Source organism: Perognathus longimembris, chromosome 7, assembly GCF_023159225.1.
Source record: "Perognathus longimembris pacificus isolate PPM17 chromosome 7, ASM2315922v1, whole genome shotgun sequence".
Classification (NCBI taxonomy): Eukaryota; Metazoa; Chordata; class Mammalia; order Rodentia; family Heteromyidae; genus Perognathus; species Perognathus longimembris.
The window spans coordinates 75,459,741-75,479,625 of record NC_063167.1 but is presented as its reverse complement, the minus strand read 5'-3'; positions in this window follow the sequence as shown (position 1 = coordinate 75,479,625).

Sequence of the window (19,885 nt, the reverse complement as noted above, 5' to 3'; positions counted from 1 at the left end):
TACAAAAACTTTTTAAAAAATCTTATTTTAAAAAAACATATGTTTTCTTCAAAGCTCATTAAAAATCCTACCTTCTCCAAGTAACTGTTTCAGATCCCTTCAAACAAAATCAGATTTCTTAGAATTTCTTCCACTTCTCTTGAGCACTTAACATATTCTGTTCAACGTGGTTGTTTATGAACATATTTCATTTCACCTACCAAATCATAAACCTCTTTATGTCAACCAAGTTTATATATTCCATGTTACTTGGTTAAAAACTAGTTCAAATCAAAATGTAAAACAAAACAGATCCAAATGAAAGTTACTTTCAGTGAGAGCGAATATTTCCCAAGGCAGTGTCATACTTTTGAACAACTCTAATAATTAGAAAGTTCATCCTGCCCGGTTGAAACCAGCTGTTCTATAATTTCCTCATTTACTGCATGAATGAGTGAATGAGTAGCTCCATGAGAGCAGAGACACCTTCTGATTTACTCAGTTCAGCCTGGACATGGATATCAACACACACACACACACACACACACACACACACTAATTGGGTTGGCTGGGGGGAGAGGGAGGAATGTTTGTGTAGTTAAATGACAGGCCACCTGAAAATAACACATGTAAGTGCATAGTATGCAGAGACTAGCTAATTAGTTTTTTGTTTTTGTTTTTTTGCCAGTCCTGGGGCTTGGACTCAGGGCCTGAGCACTGTCCCTGGCTTTTTTTTGCTCAAGGGGGGCTCAAGGGGTGGGGGGGGGGGGGCTAGCACTCTACCTCTCGAGCCACAGCGCCACTTCTGGCCGTTTTCTGTATATGTGGTGCTGGGGAATTGAACCCAGGGCTTCATGTATACGACGTAAGCACTCTTTGCCACTGGGCCATATCCCCAGCCCCGAGACTAGCTAATTTGAACACCGGTTTGCATATATCTGCCTACATCAGTGACACATTCATTTAAAGCTTCACAGTCTTACACATTTCACAAACAACTGAAGAGAAGCTGAAATACTTCTGTACACTCTAAGTAAGACAGGTGGTTGGGGTCAAAGGTCAGAAGCTCCCCAAGCGTGTGCGACTTTGAGGATTAGGAAGGAATGCGGAAACAGGACTGGGCCAACATGGCTTCCTCCGCCGACTGAGCCCATACTTGCACTTGAGCAAATCGTCTACCCTCCAGCCGGCCTGCTGGCCTCTGTGGAAAAGGAAAAGTGGTCTTAAGGCCTGCTGGCCTCTGGCAGGGCTGAGGGCCTCAAAGGCGGGGCTTTTTGTTGCTTTGTTTTTCCTGAGCTCAGGGTGTTCTCAAATTCTCAGCAAGTTTAACCTTGCATTTAATCTTCAGTGAACCGCTTCCGTCTGCCAGTTGGGTGACTGACCCGCAATGGTCTTCACAGCTTTTCCTTGTCTGTTTGTTGTTTTACTTTTTAGGTAAAAAACAAAAATGAAAATAGTAAGATAAACATGTAGGGTGCACGACGGGCCCGACAGGCCGCAGTCCTGCCATCCCACCATGGAAAACCCGAGGGCCACCACTCCACATGGGATGGAAACCGCACGAGAACATTCCAGAGGGAACACAGACCTGGTCTTCACGTGCTCAGAGGCGGCTTGGCTGTGTCCAACCTTCCAGAAAGTTCCAGAGCTGTGGTCAGCGCGGCTGCAGGCGTTCTCCTAGGCTCTTGGAGCCGCGTACTTCTGCGCAGCTGCGGCTCCGCCCACTTCCTAAGGGCGCTACAGGGTTCCCCAGTGCCCCTGCAGCCAGTCACTTCTGCGCAGCTGCGGCTCCGCCCACTTCCTAAGGGCGCTACAGGGTTCCCCAGTGCCCCTGCAGCCAGTCACTTCTGCGCAGCTGCGGCTCCGCCCACTTCCTACGGGCTCTACGGAGTTTCCCAGTGCCCTTGCAGCCAGCCGCTTGGGCGCAGCTGCGGCTCGTCGCCCCACCCCCCATTTCCTCTAGAGCGCAAAGTTTGCACCAACACTTAAGTGTTAAGAAAAAAATAAATTAAAAAAGAAATCTACCTGTGGTTTGTGCTTGTAATCCTAGCTACTCAGAAGGCCGAGTCTGAGGATTGCTGTTGAAGCCTGCCCAGGCAGGAAAATCCATGAGACTCTTATCTCCAATTAGTCGCTTTCCCCCACCGCCCCCCACCCCCCAAAAGCTGGAAGTGGTGCTGTGGCTCAAGCGAGAGCAGTGTTAGCCGTGAGCAAAGTTCCTCAGGGACAGCGCCCAATCCCTGAGCTAAAGCCCAAAAACAAAAATTTTTTTAAAAAGAAATCTTAGATTAAATTGTCTAGGATTGATTTTTTATTAATTCTCTAAAAGTTTAGGCTTAGCTCTAGCAGAACAAAATCGAAGTAGCTTCCAGTTTATCCAAATTGTAAAAAAGTCTGAGGTTTTTCTTTCTTTCTTTTTTTTTGCAGTCCTAGGCCGTGAACTCAGGGCCTGAGCACTGTCCCTGGCTTCTTCTTGCTCAAGGCTAGCACTCTGCCACTTGAGCCACAGCGCCACTTCTGGCCATTTTCTGTATATGTGGTGCTGTGGAATCAAACCCAGGGCCTCATGTATACGAGGCAAGCACTCTTGCCACTAGGCCATATTCCCAGCCCTGAGGTTTTTCTTTTCTTTTTTTTTTTTGCCAGTCCTGGGGCTTGAACTCAGGGCCTGAGCACTGTCCCTGGCTTCTTTTTGCTCAAGGCTAGCACTCTGCCACTTGAGCCACACTGACACTTCCAGCTTTTTCTGTATATGTGGTGCTGAGGAATCGAACCCAGGGCTTCATGTTATATGAGGCAAGCACTTTTTCCAGTAGGCCATATTCCCATCCCAAGGTCTGAGGTTTTAATGTCTATAAATGTAAAATGAGTGGGGGTCTCTGTGTTAGCTTTGTATCATTCCATTGTTTTCAGAATTAACTGAAACTTAGTCACTAAGCACTGGTGTTCAGAATGATAAGAATTTTAAAGGAAAGAGTAAAGAAAACTGGTCTAGAGGCATGGTTTAAGTGGTAGAGCACCTGTCTCACAAGCACCAGGCCCTTGAGCTCACACCCTCAGAAAACAGGGATAGGGAGAGAGAAGGAGTGTGCTTTGGATGTCTCTAGATGTTGGTTTAGATGACTTAAGAACCCTGAAAAACTGTTGCTGTAATTGATGCATAACATACTGCTCTTATTGGTGTGTTTGTGTGTATGTATTTGTGTTTGGAAACCTTAGTTGTGCTGGCAACTTTGTACAAACCTATTCCAGTTTACTGTGTTGAGTTGGCATTGTACAGAAATTAATTGCCATGGTGGTCTAGAAACATTAAACTTAGTTTTTCCTCCTTTGGTCAAGGGTAATGTAATAACCTGTGGTGGGGGGGGGAAGAAGCCCCGCCCCATTTTGTCACCATTGCCACGCCCTACTGCGGAGCCTAAAAGGGGATCCCACCCCACGTTGAGGGGACTGGAACCACCACCCCCAGACTGCAGGCGGCTGGGGGACATAAGAGGGCGGGATTTCCGGTAGAAAAGAGAAGAGGCGCAGAGAAAGCAAGGCACCAGGAGGTACCTCGTGGAGCTGAGCAGTGCCTGGGTTCTTCTCAGGCCTGAGGGGAGCCTGGGCCTGCGGATAGGAGAGGCCGAGCCGGGGCCTGCAGATGGAGGAGGCCCGAGCCCCAGGCCTGCAGACGGAGGAGGCCCGGGCCCCGGGGCTGCGGACAGGGGAGGCCTGAGTTCCGGGCCTGCAGAGAATGGAGGCCGCAGCGGCCTAGCTCTGGGCTGGAAGAGAGGAGAGGCCTTCAGAGCCTTGCAAGGCCTGCTGAGAGCCAGAGGCCCGAGGAGAGCAGACCGAGAGGAGCACGCAGAACTGAGCCGAGAAGAGCCTGAGGCCTGCTGGGGAGTCCGGAGCCTGAGGCCTGTGGGAAAGTCCGAAGCCTGGTGCCTGTTGAAGCCAGTGCAGACACAAAAAACTGAGGCCTGTGGAGAGCGGAGTCCCTTAGAGAGGGGAGAGGCCTATGAAGAACAGAGGCCGGTGGAGAACAAGAGGCCTGCAGAGAGTCCTGTGGACTAGAGAAGCCTGTGGAAAGGAAGAATAGAGAGAAACTTGCCCCCCCAGAGGCTGCAACCACTCCGAGTTCTGGGGTAGCCCGGGGGAGGGCAGTTGCAAACTGACTAATAAAACTCATTTGTCACCTTTAACAGTGCTTAGTGGATTTTTCTCGCTCCCCAGAATACAACAGGTAATACAGCATATTACATATGTAAGATCTTAACTATGTGGGCGGATTATAGAAACTAAAGGACTCTGTAAATGATGAAAAAATGACTGAGTACTGAGGTGGGTTGGATACTTTTTACATTGCCACAGGATCTTGCTTAGAAGGCCTTCATGTCTGACAGCAGGATGAAAGCAAAGAGGTAGAGATGTTCAAGATGAAGAAAAGGAGATAGATAGGTTCCCTCTATGAAATGACTGATAGAGCAGAGCCATCGGTCCTGGAATGAAACTGCAAATGCAAAGTAAGGTCTCAATTTTACTGAGAACTTTGTACTTTGGCAGTAACGTGATTTAATTAATCACCACAAATTCTGTAAGGTATATGCTTTTCTAATTTTAAAAGTGAGAAAACCGAGGCTTAGAGGAATTTTAAGTTATTTGGCTAGGATAACAGCATGTGAAGAAAAAAAAGCTGGATTCAGAACTAATTTTATCAGATGTCTAGGCTATGCTTCTACTTCTGCAAGCTCCTCCACATATGGACCCATGTATAAGATTTGGAACATAAAATACATCACAAAATTTACTTAACAGAAAGCTACAGTCAATGGAGATATTAATTGATTGCCTTTTTTTCTTTAGTTTAACCTTCATCCATCCAATCAACAAATATTGTGCAGCAAAAAGAGCCCAGTGTCTGAAGTCAAACAGTCTGGCTTCATATCCTGACAATAGTATTTACATATTAGCTTTGTGTCTGCAAGCAAGTACAACTTTTCAAGTTTTCTTAACAATTGGGTCAGCTTACAAATGGCTGTGTATACTTTTTAGAACAATGTTGAGGATATAATAGTATATTTACCTGCAATTATTTTTGTTCAAATGGGCTCTTGTGGTAATTCTACATCAGCCCAGTGTGTTCATTCTCTCATATTTCTTGACAGCCATTTCATATGCTGTGAATGATTATGTCCTCCCTGAATTCATATATTAAAACCCAATGTGATAGTATTAGGAAGAACTGGGCTCTTTGGGAGGTGTAAGGCCAAAAGGGAGGGGCCGCGCATGACAGAGATTAGTGCCCTTATAAAGAAAGCCTAAGGGAGCTTGTTCACTGTTGGGGGAGTAGACCTGACTCCATCTTGATTAGGAAAACATGGTAGCAAATGTTGGGAGTAGAGCTGACTCCATCTTGATTAGGGAAACATGGTAGCAATTGTTCAAATGAAGTTAAATATTAGGTCAACCTGAAGCAAAATTCTGCTTCTGTAAATGGTTTGCTTAACTTGCTGCTTTCTCTACCCTACATCAACTACCTACATCTGTGCTATGCTTTTACCTTTATAAACCCCCAGCTCAAGGACTGTTAGAGATTGCAGTTTCAGCTCCCAAGTCTGTGCTGTGTCCCTGGCCGATGAGTTCACTTCCCTGGCTGGTGAGCTCGTTTTGCTTCCCCAATAAATCCATCTTTTTGCTTGAGACTGTCTCTGGTGGTGCATTCTAGAGGGACATGGGATCTTCTCCCTGGAGCCCCGTAATATTCGCCATTTTTACCATGTGATGGCACAATAAATGGTGTCATCTGTGAGGGGATTCAGACTCTGAATCCTCTCTATTTTTGAGAGGGTTTGCTGTGTAGCTCAGGCTAACTTCAAAATTTCAGTCCTTCTTTAGCCTCCCCAGTACTGGGATTACAGGAAGCTGTGAACCACCACACCCTACTTGAACATCTTAATCTTGAAGTTTTCTTTTCTGGCTATGTTTATGCTTTTAATGATGTCATCCTCATTCATTCCCTGGTTTTTCTCCTAAACCTTCACACTGGTATAACCAATAGTTTATTCAGTATTCCATTAGTGGACATATCAAATCTTGAATAAAATTAAAATTCAAAGTACCCAAACCTGTACCTTCCATCATCTTCTCTATTAATTTTTTCCTGTTGCTAACATTAGATACTTTGCCTCTTTCACATACTCTAATCTTTGGGGAAATTTTGTTGTTGTCTGTAACAACAACATTGTACATTGTAACTTTCACAATGTATCCACAGTGAAGACCCTCCTCCCCCAACTGCCATCAGCTCTCAATTAGCAATTAGCCTCCTAACATGTCTCCATGCTTATACCTTGCATCCCTGTAACTTTCACAATGTATCCACAGTGCAGCCCTCCCTGGTCTGAACCACCATCACTCAATTAGTAATTAGCACTCTAATAAGTCTCCCTGTTTATACCTTGCATCCAGAAGTCCTTTCCCAACATAAAGCCAAGGTAATAAGGGGAAAACAGATCAGATCATGTCTGTCCTTTACTTAAAACCCTGTAATGGCTCTCAGCTCACAGAATTAAAGCTAAAGCCCTCATGATGACCTGTAGAGCTCTCCCTGACCCAGTTCCCTTATCACCTCTGCCTCTTCTAGTATTGTCTCCCATTCTCCTTGCAGCAGCTACACTAGCCATTTGCCCTGCTTCTCACACCTGCCAGGCCTGCTCCTGCCTCATAGGTTTGTGCCCACTTTTCTGTTTGAGGAGCTTTTTCTCCCAGATAGCTTCTAGCTTACTGTCTCTCCTTCAAATCTGTTCAACTGTCAAGTTTTTGTTGTTGCTGCTGCGGCTGGTGATGGTGGTGGAGCTTGACCTTAGGGCCTGGGCCCTGTCCCTGAGTTTTTGTACTCAAGGCTAGCGCTCTACCAGTTTAAGTCACAGCTCCACTTCTGCTTTCTGGTGACTAATTGGAGATAGGAATCTCACAGACTTTCCTACCTGGGCTGGCTTCAAATGGAGATCCTCAGATCTCAGCCTCCTGAGTAGCTAGGATTACAAGTGTGAGCCACCAGCACCTGGCTAAACAACTGTCACCTTTTAAATAAAGCTCAGCATGACTTACCTACAATTGAGACCATGCAAAATTGCTATTAGCCCAATTTTGTTTTATAATAGCACTTGTTACTTTGTATTATACTATGTAATTCACATATTTTTATTCTTTCATTTCTCATCAGAAAGTAAAGTCTTCCAGAACATGAGTTTTTGCTTTCTTGGTTTGATGACAGATCTCCCAACACTTAGAATGTTGGATGGCATTATAAATCACTAGTAAATATAGAAATACTCAAGTATCATTCATCTTCTACACAAAGTACCTTTCAGTTTATTTCTTAGCAATAACATATCTGACTTCATTGAATGTGAATAACTGTAAGATGCCTATTACCAGTGGGGGCTTTTATTTTTTTATTAAAATTCTTAGCCTTATTACTTTTAGGTTTCAACTATTTATTTCCAGCTTCAGTATTCTGGGTCCAGGCTAATTAGTCTCTCTGACAAGTATTTGCTAGGAATAAATGTTTAAATAGCTAGCACTACTAACAAGTTTTGATCAGGCATGCTTGTGTATTACTACAATCCATTTGTTACTGGCACAAACAAGGCTCTTTGAAGTTATGCTTTTAAAGATACCTACATGATTCAGTCCCAAATATATTTAAATTGAATACAAAAATATATTTGGCAATTCTGGAATAGCTCAACTCCCCAATTCACTACTCCCTAAAATTTCTAGACAGAAAATATGTTTTCTTCACATTCCTGCTTAGAGTCAGAACATCCCTAATTTAGCAGCTGTGAGAAAGCTATAATGAAAAATTAATTCCATACATTATTGATTCTTGGACTGAAAATGTATACTTCAACTTGAAAGCACAGAATCAATACTATATATACATATTTCATAAACCTTGCAATGCCATATTTCCACATTACCTTTAGAATGACAAGCTGTTAGGAGACCCTACAAGGAACAGCTTCATGTTTTTGTGAGACACCTGTAATTCACAAGCAGCAGCAAATCCTCTAATGTACTTAGTGCTTTGACTGCTTTGATAGATCTATGATAATGAACATACTTCAGTATTTTTTTCCTTTTAGTCAATAGCAAACATTAGACAAGCATTTTCTTTTGAGGAAACACTGAATGTTCTTTTTGTGTTGTGCATCCTCCTTGATGTTTTCCACCTACACATAACCTACCAAAGGAAACACACACACACACGAATAATGGAACTGTAGAGGAAACCTGATGAAAACAATTGTTTTCCAAATCAAACCTCTTCTGTTTTCTTCCATATAGAAAGCTGGCACAGTACTTCTCAGCTCCAATGTATATGTGTCAGTCAGCTTTCTGTTTCTTTAACAAACTATTTGAAATAATCAATTTCTAAGAAGGAAATGCTTATTTTTGGCAAACAGTGTTAGTTTACATTTGCTTGATGCTGCTACTTTGCACCTGCAGAAGCACAATACTTCATGATGGGAGTGATGGTACAGAAGGCCTCTTTGTCTCCTCATGGCCAGCAGAAGGAGGAAGAGACAATGCCCAGGGTCCCAATAGGCACATCTCCACCACCTAAGTTCTTTCTACTAGGCATCAACCCTAAGAGAGACTGAGAACTCAGCTCAACATTTGGGTTTTGCCACTTCCGGCTTTTTTCTATATATGTGGTGCTGGGGAATCGAACCCAGGGCTTCATGTATACGAGGCAAGCATTCTTGCTACTAGGCCATATTCCCAGCCCAAGTTTTATAATTTTATCTTTATTAAATTGATGATTAATTGATTATTAAAATGACTATCATGCACTGTATTTTTGATCATTTCTATTTCTTGCTTTGGTAGTTTTGTATTCTTCAGCAAGTTTAAAAATTGTTAGGTTTCAGCCAGGTGCTGATGGCGCATGCCTGTAATTCTAGCTACTCAATAGGCTGAGATATGAGGATCATGATTCAAAGTCAGCCTCGGTAGGAAAGTCTATGAGACTCTTATCTTCAATAAACTACCAGAAAACCCAGGAATGAAGCTGTGGCTCAAGTGGTAGAACACTAGCCTTGAGCAAAAAAGAAACTCAGTCCCTGAGTTCAAGCCCCTGGACTTACACAAAATAAATAAAATAAAGTTAAAAAAAAGTTAGCTTTCTACTGATTGAGATATGAGGTACTTCAGTATTAAGATATATATCATTGTCATCATTCTTATACTATTCCTAATTTGCTTCCCTTTTTTCCCCCTTATTATAAAGATTTTAGTATGTAAATGACTCAAAGAAAGATTCTATATACACTTTGACTTTTCACTTTGGGTTAACAGTCAACCAAAATTAATCAAGATGTAATTATATTAGCAGCTAAAATAAAGAGAACTGTAAAAGAAAAGCTATTTTCGTAGAGAAATGAAGCATCACTCCCCCAGATGACTCAGGTAGCAGTCATATCTTTCAAAAAAAGCCCCACAAAACAAAACAGTACTGTGCCTTGGAGAAATGGAATAAACTTTTATCCTAGGAATTCTTACAAAGGCAGCCTTTTCCTTCGTGGAGTAGTTGGAGACCTAAGAACCTATTGGTTGAATGTGCATTTCTAAGAATAATTTTTAGCATCCTTTCATGTCAGCATCATGTTCAAATAAATGTGAAGGTGACCAGTAACATTTTAAGAACAGTGAGGAAATGAGCAGAACGGTGATGGGCTTTCTTCCTGTTATGAAGGAAGTTAAGATGAAACACACCCGCTGAGGGTGCTGCCTGTGTCATGCCAACAATGTCACAGCCGTAAATGTAAATTGCTTCAGGCATTTGTGCCTCATGTGATGACAGCCCAAACAGTTTTCATTTCCTCCTCACCAATTTTTAGATTTCCTTATCTTGTTGACAATGAAAAGCGTGACTATCCCACACACTCATCTTGGATTGAATTTTAATCTACCCAGAAATTTACCTTGATTTTGACAAGTCAAAGTCGAAATGAATTCCAGGCTACTTTTGTGACTTGACCAGTTGTTGGGGTTTTTTGCCCCTCCCGGCTCGGACTCTTACTTCTTCCTTTCCACTCTCCCTTTCACACCCTCTCCCCTAGTCATTCGACCTGCAAATAAGCTAGAGTGGAACGGAGGAGATAGCTCCGACCTGACGCGCACGTGATATGCCGCAGATATGTGCTCGCCTCCTTACGCTAGAAGTCTGGCGAACATATGCAACGGGGCCGGCTTCTTAGAGCGAACTGACTTTATTAAGAGAAGGACAAGGGGACATGATTCCGAGGGAGGGGTTTGGCCAGGATGTCGATAGGCTGAAAGGTATCACCTGACCCCCAAGGGCTAACGTCACTCGAGCACGCCGAACCAGGGCAGGTTGGTAGGCTCCGGGCTGGCTAGAAGGTTGGGGGCTGTTTGCTCAACCAGTTTCTCTGGATTCCGATCCAGAGGGGGTAGCAGGGCCGCATTCCCCAGGGCTGGGGGAGGTGCATCAAGCCCCTTCCATCAAGGGGAAAGATGGACCCCAACAACCAGTATTTTAAATTTGTATAGTAGCTTAAATTTCATAGGAATCAGTTTTCTACTTTAGTATATTTCAGTTGGTTAGCTCTATCTTTGATGAGCTCCAATAACTTACTTTATAATGTTAGCAAAACTTCCAACTTGCTCTCATTTATAATAGCTAAGTCATAAAAATTAGTGTATGTTCATTTAGTTATATAAAATATTCTCATATGAAAGTTATCATGACTTACTAAACCCATTCCTATTTTCAAAAAGGCTTTTATGATTTTTTTTCTAATATTTCTTTTTTTCTCCTAGTATTTTTTTTAAGCGTTATTTTTATTAATTAAATTTTGTTGACAAGGTGTTGTGCAAAAGGGGTACAGTTGCATAATAAGGCAGTGAGTACATTTCTTGTGATATCTTACACCCTCGTTTTTCTAGATAAGGTAGGCATATATACAATATCCAGTGTACCAAAATCATATACAGTAACCACGTAGGGTATGCCAAAGGAAATTCACCTAGAACTTTAAATGTAACGTCAACAATAGAATCCTCCTGTGTCCTTCTCTTGGAGTTGTTTTTGCTTATCCTCGTCTTATATGATCATGTGTACATAGCTGTTAAGCTATTGCAATCCACTGATAGGTCTGTTTTAGACCTTTTTATGTTTAGTAGTTGTTTGGTTTTAGATACATAATGTAAGGTCGCTGACCTAAACATGTGGAAATACCATTTGAAAAGAAGTTTGTTGTTTTGCAGACCTGGTCTCTACTGTGCCCCCCCCCCCCCCATCCTAATAGTCATTTATCAAGGAGGCCATGCCCCTTTGTATTCTGTGTTCTAGACTTGTCTTGCTCAACGTTAATTGTTCAAATTCTGACCATTTCCCTGAGAATACCAGTATTTTATCATTTCTAATCGCTAGGTAGTATTCCATTGTGTATAGGTACCACATTTTTTTGGATCCATTCATCTGTAGAGGGGCATCTGGGTTGTTTCCATATTTTGGCTATTGTGAATTTTGCAGTGATAAACATGGATGTGCAGATGTCTTTATGATATCCTGAGACCTGTTGTTCAGGATAGATGCCTAGGAGTGGTATGGTTGGATCATAGGGTATGTCTATGCTGAGCTTTTTGAGGAACTTCCATACTGTTCTCCAAAGTGGTTGTACTAATTTGCACTCCCACCAACAGTTTCTTCTAGTACTTTATTCACCAGACTGGCTAAACAACTTTTCAATGTTCACTGACCGAATTTTAATTTTTGTTAAACAGAAAATATTTCCCCCTCCCAATTTAGTTTTTAAGCCTTTTTATGAATTTATTTGGGCATATCTTAGTTCTATATTTTCAATATACTTCTGATGTCATTGTTGTAAATTGATACTTGGTATCTAATGAGATATTTTTCTCCTTTGGCCTGTCCAAATACATATGGGTATGCTGTATGAATAGTCTCTTCACCTACATTCTTTAAATAAACTGCCATGTATTAATATTTTAGCACATTGCTGGATCATTTTGGAATTTTGCCATGAGAGGTATTATTAATAATACCTCATAAGAGGTATTATTTTATAATTCTCTCTTCAATGCTAACTTTAGTCAGACTTTAGTTGATCACATCATGATAGATCACTTCTTAAATTTCCTGTGATGGCTTTTCTTCTAAATGACTTAGCTCGTTAGTACTGTTAATTCCTTTGCTTCTTTGAGACAGGTTCTTACTATGTTGTCCAGGTTGGCCTTAAACTCCTGAGCTAAGCTGTTCACTTACCTTAGCCTTTCAACTAGCTAGACTACCAGTATGTACCTGCTACTATGTCCAGCTAACACAGTTTTGAAAAGTAGGTCTCATATACTTTCAGTTTCTTCCAAGATTAACAATCTATGTAGATTCTCTGTGTTCCTCTAGAACTCATTTACTTCATCTAGGTTTTCAACTATGTTTGTGATTGTGTAAAAGCCACTTCACTATATTAACTTCTGTTAAATCCTCATTAATGTTGTCTATCTGTGCTTTTTGTTTGTTTGTTCCACTAGGACAGTGGGTAAGTTATTTTGGTGCTAGGAACCAGCTCTTGGATTTACTGTTTCTATCCCTCTCCCTCCCCCATTTTAAATTAATGTCTACAATTATCTATATTAATTCCTTTCTTTTGACTAAATATAATGCCATTCTTGAATGTGTTTGTTTTCTAGAATTAACTTTAAATCAGAAAGCTATAAGAAGATACTTCTTGGTTAAAGGTAAATCTTCTGACATTTTTGATTTAGCAGAGAAATCTGAGTAAAGAACGCTTCGTGAATTGGAAAATTCTCAGAATCAGAAAATGTTTAGCCAGTTCTACTCTGCAAGAGCAGATATTATTTATAGAGAGGAACAGAAAATATAGATTTAACTTGATTGGTTACAGCTCTACCTTAGCCATGTGTGGATATGGTCTGATCATTTGGCAAACTGAGATTGGCTGAAGCCTGGCTGCTAGTTGTTGGCTGTAACTCAGCTGTTCATTACACTCCAAAGTTACGTTTTTAGTTTCTGCACACAAAGTTAGATTGTAGTTCCTTATCTAGGAACACGGTGTTGATACAGTTTCAGGCCGCTGAACTTCTTATTTAACAAAATATATTGTTCATATTTTTGAGAGCTGTACAGATCCAAAAAGGAAAGTTTTATTAGGGTACTAGTTATCTTCCTCCCTTAATCATGTGATTATTTAAGCAAAGATACATTTCAATTGCTACTTTCAAAATAAGCTCTTTTACCAGGCTAAATTGAGCTTGAAATACATAGAGAAGAGGAAGCAAGTAAACCTCAGTACCTTTTTTAAAAAATATATTTTTTATTTTTGCCAGTCCTGGAGCTTGAACTCAGGGCCTGAGCACTGTCCCTAGCTTCTTTTTGCTCAAGGCTAGCATTCTACCACTTGAGCCACAGCGCCACTTCCAGCTTTTTCTGCATTTCTTTTTTGTGCTGAGGAACTGAACCCAAGGCTTCATGCATGCTAGGCAAGCACTCTACCACTAGGCCACATTCCCAGCCCCCCTCAGTACCTTTTCTATGAAAGTCATTTAAGGAAAAATGTTATGTCTTTGTATGATATGTTTTTCCTGACATGTTCTTGGTATAGAAATTCAATGTTGTAATCGATTGAGATAATATCTGTATAAAAATATAGAATCAGAGTAGAACTGAAGTGCTCAGGTTAGAGTGAAAATACTTAACATTGGCTAAATTTACAAATAATTAAGCAACTATTGTGTGCAAGATGAATCATGGGCACTAATTTGTTTGATATGATAGAAATACACATGCTTTATATCTAGCCATGCAAAATTCAAAATAGCCTTGTTATCAGAATTTATAATATAAAAAGAATATAAATGACAAAAGAGAATAATTTGTAGATAGATAATCCTAATTCCAAAATTGGCTCTGTCTAATAATTTCTTGTAAGACCTAAGTCCTTATCTTGACCCTCTACACCCCAAAGAATTGGTAAGAGATGGAATGATCATGTGAAAAGATCCTGGCTGGTAGGTTTCTGAATTTTGAGAGACATTGTATTGTAAATCTTGGAAGTCTCAACTGCATCTCAAATATGTCATGCATAAACTGAAATTTTTCTTTTCTAACCAGGAGCAGACTTCTAACTTTTACCTGTTAGAATTCAAGCATTCTTAACAATCCTACATGTTATGTGTTTGCCTAGCTTAAAAATCATATGATCTTTAAATTCATCATACTTTAGTCTGCTGAATTTTTCCAGCTTTATCTTCCACTGCTAGTCTTTTACATATTCGTGTTTTGGTTATAGCCCAAACCTGAAGTTCTTTGAAAGGCCCTATATTAGTTAGCATTTTTGTGCTTTATCTTACCTCTCCTGTCTCAGTGGGTTTGTGTGTATGTGTGTGTTGGGGTTGGGGGGTCCTGCTATGTTGCCCAGGTTCGTCTTTACTCTTAAGCTCAAGTGACTCATCTCAGCCTCCAAAGCAGCTGGAACAAGCAAGCTATTAAGCCCAGCTTCTTTCCTTCCCCTCTCTTTTCTTGTCTCCTTTCCCTTCTTCCTTTTCCTTCCTACATTTCTACATTTTTCTATCCCTTCATGTCCTTTCCTTTCCCTCCCCTTCTCTTCCTTCCTGAGACAGAGGGTCTTACTGTCTGGCTCAGGCTGGCTTCAAACTGAAGTTAAGGCTGGCTGTGAACTTTGCTCAGCCTCCTGGAATTATAGGTATGTATGCAACACCATAACACTATGCCTAGCTTCTTCCCTGGCTTCTTCTGGCTCATGGCTAGCACTCTGCCACTTGAGCCACAGTGCCACTTCTGGCCATTTTCTATATATGTGGTGCTGGGGAATCAAACCCAGGGCTTCATGTATATGAAGCAAACACTTTTTTTTTTTTTTTGGGCCAGTCCTGGGGCTTGGACTCAGGGCCTGAGCACTGTCCCTGGCTTATTCTTGCTCAAGGCTAGCACTCTGCCACTTGAGCCACAGCGCCACTTCTGTCCATTTTCTGTATATGTGGTGCTGGGGAATCGAACCCAGGGCCTCATGTATACAAGGCAAGCACTCTTGCCACTAGGCCATATTCTCAGCCCCTTTCCTCTTTTTTGATTGTCCTGGATTCATTGATTCCCTCAGCATCATGGATACAGGGATTATAGGCATGAACCACCACACTTAGCTCTCCTGACTCTTTTTTATTTTTTTATGGTCTTTGATTCATATGGTCTAATTCCAACCCAATGTAGTTTATAAAAACTACCAATTGACAAAAAAATAAATAAGATCTTAATTTTGAAATCCACTAGACTAGTCAAGCTATATGCCTTAATTGACATCTCAAACATCATTTGAAACTGTGAACCACTACTATTTACTTCAAAACAACATACTATTTTTCTGTGTCATATAGAGAGCATGAAAATACTGTTTCATTAAAATGTAAAAATAATCTATAATTACCACTTAATCGTAACTACCATTAACATTTTTTTACATAATTCTTTCAAGTGAGCTACAGATTCAATACAATACCTATCAAAATTTCAATGAAAATTTTCATAGAAGTAGAAAAAAATCCTCAAAATTTTAAGGAATCACAAAAAACCATGAATAGCCAAAGTAATCTTAAGCAATAAGAACAAAGAAGGAAGTATCTATCACACTGCTTGATCTCATTGCAATTCAAGAGCAATAAAAACAGCATGGTACTAGCATAAAAACAGAATTTCAAGTAGTATAAAAACAGAAACTGGAACAGAATAGAGGCCAGAAATAAGTCTACATATTTCTAGTCAATAACTGCCTCAAAGTTGTCAGGAATACAGAGTGTGGATAAGACAGTCTCTTGAAAATGATGCTGGAAAAACTGGCTATCCACATGCAGAAGAATAAAATTAGGCCCTACATCATTTCATTCACAAAAATTAATTAAAAATGGATTAAAGTCTTTAAGATCTAGAGAAACTACTTGAAGAAAATGTAGTGGCAAAACTTGCTGACATTGAACTGGGCAATAGTTTTTTTTTTTTTTTTTTTAAATATGACTACAAGAGTAGACACCAAAACCTAAAATAGAAAATTGCATTTGACTGCAAAGATGCTGCATAGTGAATGAAACTATCAACAGAGTGAAGAGAAGCCTATAGAATGGGAGGAATTATTTGCAAATCCTACACCTGATAAGGGAGTCAGGAGAAGATGTTGAAGCAAGCCCAGGTGAGTGGGATGCAGCTGGGAGAGAGGAGCACTGCACTATGTTTAGGAAGGCCCCTGGCAACTTATCCATTTGGGTTCAGTCCTGGAGTGGAATTCTGAGAGAGGCTGGTTGGATGCAATGCCCTCTCTTATAGCAACAGGCTACACTGTTATATGGGAAGTTGATCTCAAGATACAGAGAAGCCACATTTTGAGAGGTTGAATCAGGAATCTATCAAAAAGCCGTTGTCTGCCAGCAGACACATGTTCCCCCCAAACTTGCTGCCTCCAATGCACTTAATACTGTTAGGAAACTGTGCCATGAGGCACAGAGTAGAAAATGAAAGAGTAGAAAATGATCTGAACAAACCAAATAAACTCTAATGGAGAGAGGAAGAGGGACAACATGGTGACCTGAGGAAGGTCAGGAGGCAGTGGTGCAATGATGTAGAGGTTGGAGGGGTCATGGTTAGGGGGAAGGGTCACAGGGAACTGGAGAGTTTGGAATCTCACCTGTCCATAGTACAGGTCTGGCAGGTCCAGGAACCTATTGTCCAAGTTCTGTCCCATCTGCTTCTAGGAATTCAGACCCCCTATCACTGTGGTTGGGGGGTGGGGAAGTGGAATTCTACTCTAGAGTCCCCATCATCCCCCAAGATGTTAAGATGGCACCACTTAGACCCAGTTTCCATATTTCGACACTAGAGGTGTGAGAGAAGCAGTGGCTAGGAAGTAGATCCAGAGCTGGATCCAGGTGGGAGGAGAACAGACATACTACCAGAACCAGAAACTTTTCAGGAAGGACTGGGAGGGCTGTGGAACTGGGAAAGTCTGGCATCTGGATGATGAACACATTGGAGGCAATTTTTTTTTTTTGCCAGTCCTGGGCTTGAACTCGGGGCCTAGACACTCTCCCTGAGCTCTTCAGCTCAAGGCTAGCACTCTACCACGTGAGCCACAGTGCCACTTCATTTTCTGGTGGTTAATTGGAGATAAGAGTGCCAAAGACTTTCCTACCTGGGCTGGCTTTGAACCACAATCCTCAGATCTCAGCCTCCTGAGTAGCTAGGATTACAGGCGTGAGCCACCAGCACCTGGCTCAAAGTCAGGGTCCTGAATATTCATTAGTGGCTGGGGATATGGCCTAGTGGCAAGAGTGCTTGCCTCCTATACATGAGGCCCTGGGTTCAATTCCCCAGCACCACATATACAGAAAATGGCCAGAAGTGGCGCTGTGGCTCAAGTGGCAGAGTGCTAGCCTTGAGCAAAAAAAGAAGCCAGGGACAGTGCTCAGGCCCTGAGTCCAAGCCCCAGGACTGGCCACAAAAAAAAAGCTGAATATTCATTAGCACAGCTGTGAGCTGCCTCCCACGTGGGCAGGGAGATGGGAAAGGGCTGCAGGAATGGCTCCTGTGACTCCACTGATTCTGCCTGAATCACAAGGAGCTGGTCACCCCTCATTTTCTCTCATATTTCTCTGACCAGTGGAATACAATAACTGAGGCCATGCTCACATTCCAGTTGCCTCGTGGCACTGGCGTTCCCCTCTACTGGCTCACACCACTACCAGAAGCTGAGGGTGGTGGAGGTGCTGCCCCCTTGGTGACTGAGTGAATAGAGGTGATTTTGGAGACACAGTATGAAGTGGTGAGATCAGAAAGCCTATGAATGTGACCGCCTCTCTCCCAAATTCACCATCCTAGCTTTGGGATGTCTAAGCAAATAAGACAAAATAAATTAGCTGCAGCAAGAAACTACTTCAAGAATTCCTGTGGAGGAATTGTCCTGGTGGGCCCACCAAAGCCAATAAAAAGAGGAACATTAAAAAAGGCAGTAACCCCAAGACAAACATTGCTGGAGACTGGAAACCAAACGCTGACCCTGGGCCTTCCAGTGTGTCCTTCCCCATCAGTGTGCTTTTATCTAGTAAATCTCCACCCCAAGATAGTAACCAAGTACAAAATGTAATGGAGGAGTGGGCACAGCAGGAGAGAGAGCCAGAGAACATGAAGGAGTTAATGACAAAATTCAGGTTGGAGAGAGACAACTTCATAAAGGACTTGAAGGTACAGCAGCTCTTGGAGCAGATGAGCCAACTGAGAGAAGAGAGAGAGCAAGGGGTGAGGCAGGTTTTTGAGCTAGAGACCAACCTGGTGTTAATGAGAAAGCAGATGGCAGAGCTGCCCTCCCTGCAGGGGCCTGCAGGGCCCTCTGATGAGCTGCAGTTGTAGGCCGAGGCCTACCAGCTGCAGAACAAGCTATAGAACTTGAAGAACAACTCTATATTCAAATGCAGGAAAACAGAGTCTCAGTCTCCAGAACGTAGAGCAGCAGGAGCGGCTGTGGTTACTAGAGTGGCAAGCTGAGGTATGGAATCGCCATGATCAGGATTGGCACAAGATCCTTGAGACAATGGAAAAAGGACATGAGACCATGAGATGTACATTCAAAGATCAGCTGCCCACGTGCAGGATGCCTCCTGTAGGTTGGGTGGTGAGAGGGAAGAGCTTGCCAGCTTCCTGCATCAGAGCGGCAGGTGAAGAAACATCTGCAGGGCTGGGAATATGGCCTAGTGGCAAGAGTGCTTGACTCCTACACATGAAGCTCTTGGTTCGATTCCCCAGCACCACATATATGGAAAACGGCCAGAAGGGGCGCTGTGGCTCAGGTGGCAGAGTGCTAGCCTTGAGCGGGAAGAAGACAGGGACAGTGCTCAAGCCCAGGACTGGCAAAAAAAAAAAAAAAAAGAAAAAAAAGAAACATCTGCAGAAGCTGGACCAGCAAGAGAAGTTAGGAGAATGGCAGGAGATGGTTGACTTAAAGAGGCAAGAGGCCCAGAATCTGCAGGAGTTGCATGACCAATACCTGGTCCAGCTGCAAGAGTTGAGTCAGCTGAACAGTACCTGGCCTCCAATAGGCAGGCAGCTAACCTCAGAGAAGGAGGCCCTACAGCAGCAGGTGCAGAGCAAGTTGGAAGACCAAACAGTACCTCAAAAGTTACAGGACAGGGGCTGGGGATATAGCCTAGTGGCAAGAGTGCCTGCCTCGGATACACGAGGCCCTAGGTTCGATTCCCCAGCACCACATATACAGAAAACGGCCAGAAGCGGCTCTGTGGCTCAAGTGGCGGAGTGCTAGCCTTGAGCGGGAAGAAGCCAGGGACAGTGCTCAGGCCCTGAGTCCAAGGCCCACGACTGGCCAAAAAAAAAAAAAAAAGTTACAGGACACACTGATATGTTGGGAAGTAACAAGACAGGAGAATGAGCAGCCATGGGCCCGGTTGAGCTTCCTAGCTTTTCCTACAGGAGATGGAATGAGCAAAGAGGAAGAAAAGGGTGGAGACGCCTTCACCTGATGTGTTGTCACAGAGGACGTAGACAACCCACAAACCATGTGGATTTTTCACTTAGAAGCACTTATCTGTTGCTGAATTTAAGAAGGTAAAGTTCAGCCAGCAGCTGCAGGAGCAGGAGGCCTGCTGCGGTACCTGACCAACCTGGGAGACCTGGGCGGGAACTCCCGTGCGCTTGCTCCGGGTCCGGCTGGGTCGGTTGACCTCTCCATCTCGTTCCTCTGGCTGGCTCCGGTGGGCTCTGCACCACTTCTCCAGGAAGCCGGGTTCAGCTTTCCACTCTGCTTCACACCCCTCCTCTCTCCTCCTCCTGCTCTTCTCT